This window comes from Accipiter gentilis, chromosome 6 (genome assembly GCF_929443795.1).
Source record: "Accipiter gentilis chromosome 6, bAccGen1.1, whole genome shotgun sequence".
Lineage (NCBI taxonomy): Eukaryota > Metazoa > Chordata > Aves > Accipitriformes > Accipitridae > Astur > Astur gentilis.
Genome location: NC_064885.1, coordinates 20,193,611 through 20,207,025, shown reverse-complemented (window position 1 = coordinate 20,207,025; position 13,415 = coordinate 20,193,611). Strand labels below are relative to the sequence as shown.

At 42.9% G+C, this 13,415-nt stretch overlaps 1 protein-coding gene across 1 annotated transcript in view; it reads right to left on the bottom strand.

Moving 5' to 3' along the window:
• Positions 1-13,415, bottom strand: part of LOC126039390 (glypican-1-like) — a 200,351-nt gene that overhangs the window by 66,950 nt on the left and 119,986 nt on the right. The gene's annotated exons all lie outside the window — the stretch shown is intronic.

Here is a 13,415-nt window from a genome sequence, read left to right as displayed (position 1 = left end):
AATGGCCCCAAAGAGCTTAGAGAAAACTGCAGCGTGCAGCTATCGTAAGCAGGAGGCTGTGAGCCCAACAGGCTAGCACTCTGAGCTCAGTAACTACAGACTCAAATAACAGACAGTCAGATCTTGTAAACTCATTTCCATTAGCTTCACTGACCAATGGTTTCTTTCCCTGTTTTACACACAGCAGACAACAGCTTGTTCTATTTTCTTTGGCCCCGAGAGATAAAATTTTATATTTGTTACTGTGTATTTAATTTTCTGGGGTTTTTTTTCAGAATTATATAGTCTGTCAGAGCTTTATTCCTCAGTGCAAAGCTGAAAATCATTGGGCCATGTGCTAACCCAGTTACATCAACTTATTCAGTGTCAGAACTTGGCTCAGTTTTACAGAAAAGACTCTTAGGTGAGTCAGCTTCCCAGTAAATCTTCGGGGATGTTAATCCACAGGCAGATCCGACTCTAGTGTGATACATGTATGGTGTTTTCCTTGGCTAGGAATAAAACAGAACTGTGTCAGACACACTGTGCTTCAGCTGTATAAAATGTCTCGATCAGCACTTCTTGTTTTGTTTTCAGAAATAAAAGGAAATAACAATAGACTCCAAATCTCTCTCGTTCATAGCTGAAGCTGGCCTGCATAACGAAAGGTAACTGTTAGCTTCTTAATAGCTTGGCATTTTCCACTGCACCTTGTAGAGAAGAGAAAAAATCCAAACGGAAGAACCATTGAATTGTGAATGTTCATTCAGCATTCTCAGTAGGCATTTTCCTCTTGTATTTAAGCCAAAACAGTAAGTAATGTAGGCAGGAAGCATAGAGAGAAATTGCTTACTGGTGACCAAAGGTAAGAAAGGTCAAACGTTTATTTTCTACGTTGCTCCTATGCATGCAGTGCCCAGAATCTTTTAATTATATTTCATGGTACTCTGAACTCGTACAAGGACATAAAATATATTTATAGCTCACTTAAACTTTTGGTAATGAAACAGCCGTCCTACGCAGGACCTCTGCTAATCAACCGAAGACTTTCTGTGCATTAACTTTAAAAATCCAAAAAAGCACTCCAACAGAAATGCTTATCACAGTTTAAAGGCAACAACAAAGATAAGCTTTTTTTTTTTTTTCCCTCAGGTAACAGTTTGAGTCTGTATCAGTTCACCTGTGATGTCTGAGATACAAAAATACAATTTCACTGGCAATGCACATTTATTATAACTGTTATTATAGCGCTGGAAGATCTCAACCACACTGGGCCGAACACCGAAGAAACGAGTAATAAAAACAACACCCCTCTCTAAAGCTTTTCCTGTCTAAATATGTCATTTTCTCTCTTTTAGACAACAAAAAAAAAGGGGTAATCACATAAAGAGGTCCTTAAAGATATCACTTAACTAATCATACTTGATGCAAATTTCTGCTGAGCAGACTGAAAAGCTCCTGGACTACTCTTCTCCTGTAATTATATACCTCACAGCAAACTTACCTTACACATCTTACACAAATCTTCCATGCTAGGGATCTGCTTTAAGATGAATTTTGGGGAAGAAGATCAGCCAAACATGTGAACTGTTTCTAAGGCTGAGATTAAGGAAAGGAGTCGGTGCTTTACAACAGGACCAGCTACCTGGCTTTGCTTTTTTCCCCCACAAGCTGTCTGGCCACATCACGCTGGAGCAGGCGGTGATCAAGGGGAGGGAGGCAAGCTGGCCCAGCGATCAGGGCTGCGGCTCTTTCTGCACCTCCTGGGCTAGCAGCACACACTCAGCTGCCTGGCAAAGTGGGGAAGGCAGCTGCCGGGGCATGGGGCTCCCAAAATGGCTGCTGCCGATTTGATGCCACAAACCAGAATCTCCAGGGTGAAGGTGGGGCCTTATGTTAGATTTGTAAAGACTACAGTGAACTCTGTCTTATAATTGCAAAGCCAAACATCCCCATACTTAGGGAAAGGAAAAAATTCAGGTTGCTGGTGAAACCTTAATTCAGCTCCCTGTTGCGTGTGCATCAAGATACAATCTTTAATTAGCCTATGAGGAAATTAATAATTATGTACTGAGTGCAGGATTTGGCTGCTGTACAGTAAATAATGTACCATGTTACCCAATGAATGATGATGATTCAGCAGACATCATCTATCATATGCCCTGCAAGGGGCCTGTGAGAAAAAAAGTAGTTTAGGAGCACATCATTAAAGAGCGAGTATCAATAGTTTATTTGTGCCAGAGATGGAAGCACAAATTAAGACTGCACGAGAAATCTCAGTTCTAGTCTTTCTCCTTCTTGCTTTTTCATGCTGGACTATGCAAACGTGAAAGTATTTGGTGTTTCTTATCTGTTTCATACAGCAGACATGGTCAAACAGAAGCTGGACTGTGCACCAGTTCAGGGACCTGATGGTGACAGGTCAGGCACTACCAGGAAGGCAAACGTGCTACCAGGCTGGGCTTTACCACAACCTGCAGGGAGCTTGACACGGTGAGGGGATGAGAGGAAAGCTCACCCAGCTTAGCTCAACCACATCTTCTCCAACCTGACTAAAAACTACTGCAACAGACACGAAGAGCAGAGGATGCCAAATCCTGCAGAAACAAAAACAATTATATTCCTTTCAAAGAGCTCCTCAAGCTGGACAAAATTCAGGTTTGAAATAGCCATGATTTTTCTGAGCTCCAGCAAATGCATGCCTGACATCTAAAATACTGGGTGTTTTTGTCATGGGTACAGCCAACTGCGTAGACTTCCTATTCACTTGAAAGTGTGAAGGAGGAGGACCAGTTGGTGCTCCCAGGCTCTTGATGCAAGCCAAAGCGGTGAGTGTTGGGGGAGGAGGAGGAATGCTACCTCTCTACTGTTATTAAGTGGGAGCCAAAATTGGAGAGCAAATATTAAGACAAGTCCTTGATTTACAGTGAACCAAGGCAAACAGGATGCTCTACTTCTGCCCTCAGATGTCACAAATAAAGCACAAAGCAAACAAATTATGGCTATATATTATTCTTGGATATTTCCACCTAACCCCTTGCTTTTCCTAACGACTGGGAGGGCAGGAGCAGAGCCACAGGCATGTATGGGCACACCAGAAGAGAGCCGAAGTCCTGCTCGCAGGAAAGTAAATTCCAGCCATTTCCTCCACGACAAGTTTACTACATGCTGCCGCGCAATACTTTTATTGGCATTCGTTAGTCCTTGAGGACCAATTTATTCATTTTTAGCAGCAATAAAACAGAGGTTGCATTTTACAAGTGAATCACTATACCACTGGGGCCGCAGGAAGCTGCTCAATTATCTCCAGTGTGTTAAAAGCTGAATCCAGACTCGACACTGATCTTAAATTGTAACAAACATTATTTCCCCAAGCCTTGATTAACCAGCTCGCAGCTGTGTCGGGCTTTTGGGGGAGGGAGATTGGGGGTGTTGGCTTTGTTTATTTATTTTAATCATTGCCATGCAGCTTGGGAACCTGCAAAGCAGAGACAGTCACCACTGGGGTGCTCAGCAGTGCATTACTTGCAAAACACTACTGGAAATGAAAACCAAGAATTTGAAGCCCCCAGTATTCACAGTGAAGCTACTCCTCTTCCTGTATCCGATTTCTCCTTCATTTAGAGCTTCATTTCTGTTTAAGAACAGCTGGAGTCCGCAATTTAGCATTCACATTTAACTAGATATTTGTGGCATTCCCAAGTCAAAATAACAAGCTTATTACCTATTGACATGTAAATATACTATAATATTCATTCCCAGTAATACCTATAAAGAATACAGCAATTCGTAAAATTGCAGCTTGCCCCATTTCAACTGAAATACACACACCTGTCTATATATGCACATACACATATATATACATTTATATATTTGACCCTTTCCCTTAATCAGCATCTCCAAGCCACTGAGTTCCAATGAATTAATGCTCTTGACTGTACTGCTTTGAAAAATATCACAGCCCTCATTCTTCATGTAAGAATGAAAATCCAAGCAATTTTCATGGCTCTCTTTATGGTAATTTTTCCTATTATGTTTAATTTTGTTTCAGACTCTCATTTGGCAGCTCTTGCAGGTTGAACCAGAGAAAGAGATTATGGTTGTTGTTTTAAGTAGCAGGTGTAGTGATCAATGTTGAAATGTATGCATCCCTCTTGAAGGTGCAGCTATGACAAATGGCAACAAGAGTTCCAGCATTACATGCAAAAATAAAGCTAGGTAATTGATAAAAAGGTGCTGTGGAGGGAAAAAATGAATCCTTATTTCTTTTCTCTACTAATGAATGCAGCCTCACTGTTTTTCTACCAGGGCTCTTGTATGGGCTGCTTTCATGCTGGCCTTCAGGTGAAACATGCACTGAAGTTACCCCCTTGGTCAGCAGGAATCGTTGCTGAGCAACGTAGAGCAACTTTCTGCAAAAGACAGATCTTGCTGGGATAGCAGCTGATTAGAATGAGTATTACTTAAGAGAAATCTTTAAGGGCCCTTGATGAAACTATCGTTCTTACATGTCCTCTCCTAAAGATGGGAATCTAGCTGAAGTAAAATTCGTAGTGTATTCTACCCTTGGCTCCACCGACTCAAAGCACCTGATGCTGGACTCATATTTTGCAGAATCCGGTCCTATGGAAGCTGGGTCTTCTGCTTTCTATTTCTCTTTACAGTGAAACAAACCCAGCTCATTGGCATCTTGGCCAAATCTGCAGGTTTAATGAGAATGACTTAACACTACTCAGTTTCTTCAGAAGTTGCTACAAACTGCTGGGTAAAATGAGGGTTTTCTTTCCCTCTAATCTGGCTGATTTCAGAAAATACAAAAAATAGAATCAAAATACCCAACACAGCCTGGAAGGAAAATGAGGCACTGGAAAAAGCTCTGCACATACTACACCGTATTAGCTGTGCTTTTAAATGCAAGAAGCTTTGTGGTCTGAAGGGAGGAAATGAAATGAGAATAGGAAAGTGGGGGAGAAGTGAAGCATCCTTAAGCAGCCATAGCAAATACAAAGGTGAAATGTTGTCAGCAAAGGCATTCAGCTTCTTTCTACCACAACAAGGGATTATCTTTGACTCTCCCTGTAGATAGATCAATTCTCAGACTAGTTTTCATAGGCACAGAGCACCTTCAAGCTCCCATTCATACCTCCGGTGCTCATGCTACACTCTAAAAATCCGCCCAACTCCACTAATCACACAGGTTACCACATGCCAAAAAACTCTGTTATACCCTTGCACCCATTTATACAAGTTGTTTGCAGACCTCCCTCACGATTTTGATCATTGCTTCCACTTTGGAAGGAGCCTTACACATAAAACCACTCATACCAATGACCCAGTGGCATTTAGAGCCACTGCCTATTCCCTCTTAGGTTGAGGGTGCTGAGAATGAATGTATGGAAAGGTCTTGGTTGATAAACCCCTGTAAGACACGGAATGACATGATGGCTTTTGCTCTCTTATCAGAAGAGGATCACTGCATTTTAGGAACTAGAGGGACTTCTGGTCCTCCTGCACCTTACCCAAAGCCAAGGGACTTGAGCTCTGTTCCTACCTCTAGCAGAAACCTGTCATATGACTTTCCACTTATCTCTTCCCTCCACAGTCCACTCACCCAAAACAGTTTGTTGGTTTGTTTGTTTTTGTTTAAGCAAAGTCCTTGGACCACAGGTTGAGTCTCAGCCAGGCAGGATGCTCTGCAGTGCATTACAAGAAGCTTCTTGGCTCTATGAGTATGCTACTTCAATGCCAATAACTAATAAAGCAGAATCAACAGTTTGCTGCAAGCATTTCTGATGAGAGAGAACAAAGTACTCCTATCATCTCAAATGAGAACAGGTATCTTGAAGTACTCAAAATAATACAACCTGTTATGTCAGGACATGCCACATATTTCAGTAGTGTATTTTCAAGCCTATTGTGTATGCCAATCTGTAAGCAGGGATAGCACCTTGCTGCTGGAGCCCTTGATGCTCCCAAATTACCACAGCATCCAGCTAGGAACAAAGATGTGATTCCTGGCAAGTGCTAAGCTGGGGGGCAATTACCCACTCAAGAGCTGACTCAGAGCACCTACATTTCTTTGCAATAAGAGCAGCCCAGGAAATCCTAGTATTTTCCTCTTATGAGAAACACTGAGTATCAGAGAGCTGAAGGGTGAAAACTGCTTCATGTGGAAACCAGTAAACCAGTTGGAAGATGGCTGAGCATAAACTGGCTCAAGACACAGGCTGTTCTGCAGAGCCATGCAGAAAAACCTCAGCTGTTCATCCCCTGTTTCACTGCTCTGACCTCCATCCAGCCACCTGGGTGTAATGCTTCTTCAGTCACTGAAGGCAACATCCAGTGCTTGTAATAAAAGTTTGGCTGCTTGGCTGCTTACTCTGTGAAATCAGAGGTTTTCAAACAGATTTGTGCATTGATTCCCGAACGTTAAAATAAACTCTGCCAACACTTTCTTCTGAAATGACTATCTGGACATCACTAATTTCTTGCAAAATATGCCTGTGTCATCCAGTATCTCAGAGGAGCAGGTGCTTTCTTTTATGTCCCCAAGCAGATGCACATTTCACTGTTCTCTGAGCACTCAGAAGCAGCTTTTTTTGAGTGTGACAAACACGGTGACAGGTGCTGACACCAAGATGCCTGATCTACCTTTTCTACCTAATCTGACTTCTGCAGGGATGAAGCAGCTCACCTCTTGGGGTGTGCAAGCCCTTGCAGGAGGCACCCCAGTGCAGTGCTCTCATCCCAGCCGCTGCCACTGCCTTATTTTGTTCTTTTTTCTTTCTATAAAAGAGAATATTGTGCCTATGCCATCTGTTAAGCAAAGTGCTGCACGTACATCGCAGTATACCCTGCAGCACACAACAGAGCCTTACAGATTAAATGTGAAAAGAAGTGGCTGTAAGGGGAGAGAAAACTCCAGGTGCTGGAGCTGTTACAGGTGAGTCTAAGCATTTGCTTTCCCGAGGCAGCTACCTGTCAGGATTAATCTTGCCGAGCCCAGGAATGCGCCTCAGTAGACGCCACACCCCATTCCAGGAAACCATAAATACCAAACGAGATGCTCAGCACCACACATGAAAGCATCTTCTTTCTGCGGAGCATGATTGCAGGGGAGTGACAGCCGGACTAGCATCAGTCCTGCCTTGTGCTGGGGTTTTCTTAAGGTTGTTCCTTGGGGGAAAGAAGGAAGGAGGCAAGCGTGGGTGCTTGCTCCCTTCCTTCTAAGGAGGCCTCCAAGGGAACCCCCTTACTTGTTTCTCTGTCCTGGATCCACCTGGGACCGTGCTTTTTTATTTCCAGGTTAAAGGACATTCTCTCTCTATCTCATCCCAAAACCAACCCTAAGGACAGGAAGTCCAGAGGAGCCAAAGGAATCATCTTTGATAGCCCATCTTGTAAGTACTGTTGATAACGTGCCCCAGAGGCAAAGCTGGGGGACAACTGGGCTTCTTCTGAATGATGCTGCCCGAGCACCATGCAGGAGGGGTCACAAAACAATTAACAGTGTTTTGAGCAGCACAATTTTGCCAAACAGGGTACCCCTGACCTGTCAGAGAAATACAGTGCAGGTGATGAACATTTATTTAGCAAAAGTGATTGACCCCCAGGTTTCTTTTCCTCCTGTTTCTTTGCCATGTCACTAGGAAAAAGGATTTTTAAGCTTCCTGCTTATCTCAAACACCTTCCTCCCTTAATTCCCCCCTCTTCCTTCGGTTTTCCTGACTCTACTAGCTTTTTGTTTGGGGGCTGAAGTGTTTTAGGTCTGTTTATAATTTTCAGATTGGAAAAGATGCCTGTGCACAGGCACTGCTTGATATTAGATGTTCAGTTACAAGACCAGCAGAAGGCCAATGCAATATTGATGTTTGGAAAAGCTAACATCAGGTGAGCTGTGGAAGTCATCCCGATGTCCCCACCATGCACCTGGAGGGACGGGTAAGCCTGCTGCCCTGCAGGCACTGGGACCCACTGCCACCTCCCATCTGCCCTGGATGCCCTGGAGGTCAGCGCTCTTCTGCAGAGCTGAGCCCATGGCCAAGGCCACCAACTGAGGCCACACACCACATTTTCAGGGGCAGAGCCCCAGCGTGGGGACTTAGCACAAAAAAGAGTGTTCCTGGCTAATTAGGGGCTTCTGGATCAAAAGCAATACATTTAAAGTCCAAACGCAAATGCTTGGCCCTAGGGAGCAGCCAGTGCCGATGCCAGGGGCAGCGGGAGGTAGCCAGCTCACTGAGCACAGGCTGGGACTGCCACAGGCACACCGCTGGCTCCAGAAGTGCTCCTTTCCACAACCTTTGAAACAAAGGAATTTATTTCAAAACACAGCAGCATTTCCATATTTTGAGGTATAACCAGCCCCTGGAAGATTTCTTTCCTGTTTCTACATAAACACAGTATCTTTTAGGCAGCACCTCACCAAACTCAAACCACATGATATCTCCATGAAACACCCACAGCTGAGAGCAGTGGCAGCAGGACGCTGGAAGTGCAGAGCAGTTGTGTTGGGGCAATGTGTCTGGGGACACAGGCACTGCAGTCCCTGTGGCCCAGACAATCATTGCTTTAGTCCTGTGTCAATCATTTTCTGCACAGAGTAGTCCCACATCTCTCAGAACACATCTTTTGGTGTGTGTGCGACCAAATTGGGATACCTTTAATTTTCCAGCTGGCAGGGTTTGGTTCATGTTATCATCAACTGAGAAAACACCTGCAAAATTCAGATGCAGGTTTAAAGTCAGTGGGGTAGGACAGAGCTCTGCCTGCTGGGCTTACTCCACAGCCTCCTGAACAGCTTCCTTAAGCATCCACAGTATATGTAAATAAATGTATGTATATATGCCTCTCTCCGCAAAGAGTCCTTTTAAGGACTGAAAAATTAGGTACCGTGGGTTCAGTCAGTTCCTCTGACAAAGACACATTTGGTTGAATTTTAAACAAGGGACCTTTAGAAATCTCTAAAATCTAAACCATCAGTGAGTGTGTAACAGCTTCTAGGAGATTCCCCACCTTGTAACCTTTAAAACGATGATTCATCTTCATAAGAAATATCTGACTGTCTAAAACTAACTCTCAGATAATGTTAATTATCTGTATGGTCTGTGTTTGCATACGCAATTTCCAGCTACCAACAGTGGACATTACAAAAGCTTTTACATGACATCAGCTTTCCAATGAGCAGCCACTTATGAAATACGTAATTTTTAATCTGCATTTGATTGCCACAGCTTAAAAATCCCAGAATTTATGAGAGCTACAAGTCATTTTTAGACTGTGCAGTGTGGAATAAAAGCCAGTTCGGCTTGTTGATATTTCTTGAAAACATGAAACAATTCTGAAAGGACAGATTTCCTGGCTCACAGCTAAAGGTCAGCAGACACACAGGGAGTGCTTGCTAAGTGTACCAAAATGATTGGGAAGGAAAGATTGGCACAGCATTGCAGTATTATTAAAAAGTGATTTAAGTGGGGAAAAAGGGAGAAAAGAGAGAGATGGACAAGGATTAGACTCTCAACAAGGGAGCTTTCATCAAGACTAGACAAACAGCCTTGTTCCTTGCTGCTTGTAGCGCCTCACTGTCACTCTAAGCACCACTTGCTCTTGCTCCCTCTTTCCATGTCCTCTGCCAGCCATGCAGCCCCAGCCCGTGCAGCCTTCCCAGGCTGCACTGGCTCTGAACACGACTGCTCTGACCAGGCATCACAAATCACTCCTCTGGCCTTTCCTGCATGGTCCAGATGTTTTTCTAGGCTCATCTCTGTAAAAGAGTATGGAGGCACAAGCTGCATTGGGAAGGACACGAGTTTGAAAGTCCCAGGACTTTGTGCAACACTGACATACAGTTGTGTGATATGCAAATAAAAAAGCTCATTTTCCCAAGGAATCCCCCCCAATCCACCCAATGTTTATAACTTGCTCTCAGCACAACTCAAGAACCAAAGGACTTCACTGGCTAACTCCCGTTCTGCAGCCGGCAGAGGGGGCAGCAGGCAACTCTCATCGGTTTCTTGAAACAATCTGCTTGAACAAAGTTCCTTGTCAAAGTATTTCATTTTATAACAACAGATACCGAAAATTTCCCATCCACTGAGATGATAACAGTTTGAAAACAAGCACATCCTGCAAGTAAAATCTCTGAGGCACGTATAATTGTCGGTTGCATCTTTAAAACAATATTTAGTACCAGTCTCAACAGAGACTGTCCCAGCTGCCTCCAAAACTCCTATCTTGTTTTCATTTTCATTATTCAGGTTTTTCTCTTAAAATATGGGGTATGTACAATTTTCCAGGCAAATAAACTCTAACCAAAACCAACCTAGCAGCCTTCAGTAGGTCCCTGCCACAGGCTGTGCACCCAGGTAACTACACGACCCCCACTCAGCCTGACCAAGAGCCCTGGGACATCAGAATTAACAAAGAATTTGTGCATATAATCCTGCTAATGAAATACCACTACCCTGACCCCAAAGTCCTCCCTAACACTGACTTATCAAAAGCATACGATCCCATCGCTCCCATCCCAATCAGTGTGCTTTTTTTTCCTTTTTAAATTAAAACCAATCAGTTGTAGAGCAAAATTCTACCTTTTCGGCTAAAAGGTTAACACCAAGCCAATGACCACATGTCTAGCTCGAATCTCATGCCCCCAAATCCTGCTAACTACAATAAACTAAAGCAAAACAACAAAGGCACTAGTAAGCAGCTAAGCAATACTGTAGGCTGTTAAACTTCAAATTTAGTCCTGGCAGATCCTGGAGGAAGGGCATCCCAGAAGGCATGTATCCTCTGCTATGCAGAGAGAGCACTCAAACCATAGGATCCTGTTCCACATATATCACTTTTGAATATATGGCTACACCTATCATATGTCATCTGTATTTCAGATGTATATTTTCTCTATAAATACTTTCTATAAGATAAAGGACACTCTACTCTTAGCCACAGTGTTTGCCCCAAAAGCAGCCAGTGAGACTGGAACAACAGATTATAATTCCTTGCAACAGGACAAAGCCATAGCTCAGAGTAGAGGTGCTCTGACAATTTAGGGCTTTACAGAGCACAACCTGCAAGGATGAATTATTCTCTAAAGCAAAATATTGAACACTAGCATGGAGAATATTACTTCAGAGGCAGATTGCTGTAGCCTTGCTATTTTCTAGCTGGAGCTTCAGGGCAATTTACAAGTAGAGACTATTGCCATGATCAGCGGTGAGATTACAGAAGCAAGATTTACCGTGATGAATCTAAAAAAGACAGCTCCAGGCCTAAAGTTCAATATGCCACACCTGCTAGCAGAGAATATATGAATAATCTGATCTCCAGGCTGCAAATACTATGAGAAAGTGTTAGACATCCTCATCCAGTGGAGCCTCCTCCACTACGTCCTCCTAAGGCCAAATGAAGTCACTAATATGAAGACAAGCTGTGCATCCATACCTCTGCAACACCAAAACCCGCATTCTAAGCCACTGCTAAGGAAATCCAGCAAAACCAGGCAGCCGGTGCCAGAAAGACTAGAACTCTCAATCTGACATTAAAAAACTCTTTTATTGAACAGCTTGAAACACCACTACGTGCAACAAGTCTTGTTAACTGTGAGCCTAACAACATTAACTGGAAGGTAGGGCCGTTTCTATGGCAATGTTTCAGGAGCTGAGGTGATTCCATTATCCCATCAGCAGAACTCCCTCAATTTTAAACCATCTATGCAGTAGCTAAAGAAAAAATAATAATACTGCTTGTAGGTAAAGTCATACTTGAAACTCAGACATAATGTGATGAATTACTTTTTTTTAAATCATGTCTTGCATAAATTATAAACTCTATATTGATTGCAAGGGTAGTTAAGCAAACCAAAAAGGTATAATGGGAGCAGGAGACATCTTCTTGGCCTTGTGGGCTCAAGTGAGGTTATTCCCACTGCAAAACACCAATGATCTGTGCATTATGGTCTTAAGTAATACTTGGCTTATTGAACACTTACTTTATTTGATGCTTAAAAGAAACTCAGGTATGCAACATAGAAATGAAGATCTCTTTTTGTAAAATGCTGGGGAACAAGGCAGAAAATAAAAAAAAAAGAAAAAAAAGGAAAGCCCTTACAGCTCTAACTGGCATCTCAACACAAGCATCCCCCCTTCATATGCTTGGTTTTGCTTACTATTATTCTTATGGCTGTTACTATTATTAATCTTCCAAAACATCACACTCATACTAAACCAGTTCTTCAGTAGGCAGTTTCTGCTCATCAATATAATCCTCAAGGCTGCCATCAAATTTTGCACTCTCTTACATGACAGATGTAGGACTATGTTCTTCTGAGTGTCTGTGGAAAAAATAAAGAGCAGATATACCAGCCAATGCTGCAACAAGCAGTGGAGGGAGAAGGTGCCAACGCTGGTGGATGTTCTGCATTAACCCTTGCAAAGGGCTGGATTTCAGAGGTCAGTGATCACTCTCAGTGGCAGCTACGTCAGGTCCCATTCAGACATTAGTCTGAGCAACCAGCATTGTAAGGCTCTTTTGAAAATCCTGGTTATCGCTTTTTAAGGCAGGTGAAAATCAGTCGGTTTTGAGCTTTTAAAGGAATGCCTTTGCTGTGGTCAACCTTGGCCACACAGTTACAATGCATTTGGCAGAGATGCACTGCTTTTTCTTTCTATTTAGTGCAAAAGCACTTAATCTTGGTTATCAGCTCCCTGAAAGTCAGGCTTATTTCTTTGGATCTATTATTTACTGCTTGCAATTTCCAGTTCCACCTTTCTGGCTATTACAGCTTCTTTCCCTAACTCCTATTCTTTTCACGATAACTCCATGTGATGACTGTTGATAAAGTTAGGAGGACTGTGATTCTAAATGTCTGACCTTCTTCAAAATCTGATAATGGATACAGTTTCTGAGTCATAGGTCACCTCAATTTTGCCAATAAACCATTTATTTCCAGTGGCCTTCAGACCTTGAGGCTTACTATGCACTGCAAAATGGATTCTTCAGGGAACAATAAAAGTAAGAGAGCCATCCTTAGCCTTTGCTTAGCACGTTAGGAGGGATACTTGTACTTTGGAGAGTATGTTTCTCTACGACATCTTATGTGCCACAGCCTCTAAAACCCTCACTGCTGTACAACGTTTTCTGATATTTGTATGAAACTGAAAGGTATAAGCATCTAATGTGAACTAACCACCTTTTCATTTGCAATCTATGTGGAAAGGACAAGAAAAATCCATGCCTTCTTAAACCCTCCCCACCGAGTGAGGGCTATCCACTCACCTTTACCATATTGTTCAACTTACAGCTCAAGGCATAGTGCCAAGTTTTACATCACTACCTCAAATGTTATGCTGCTGTGGTAAGACTTGATTACGCCATGCTCGTAAAAGCTGTGTCGGTGCCAAGGTACGCAATTTGTTGGTATGAGTGCCTGCCAGCAT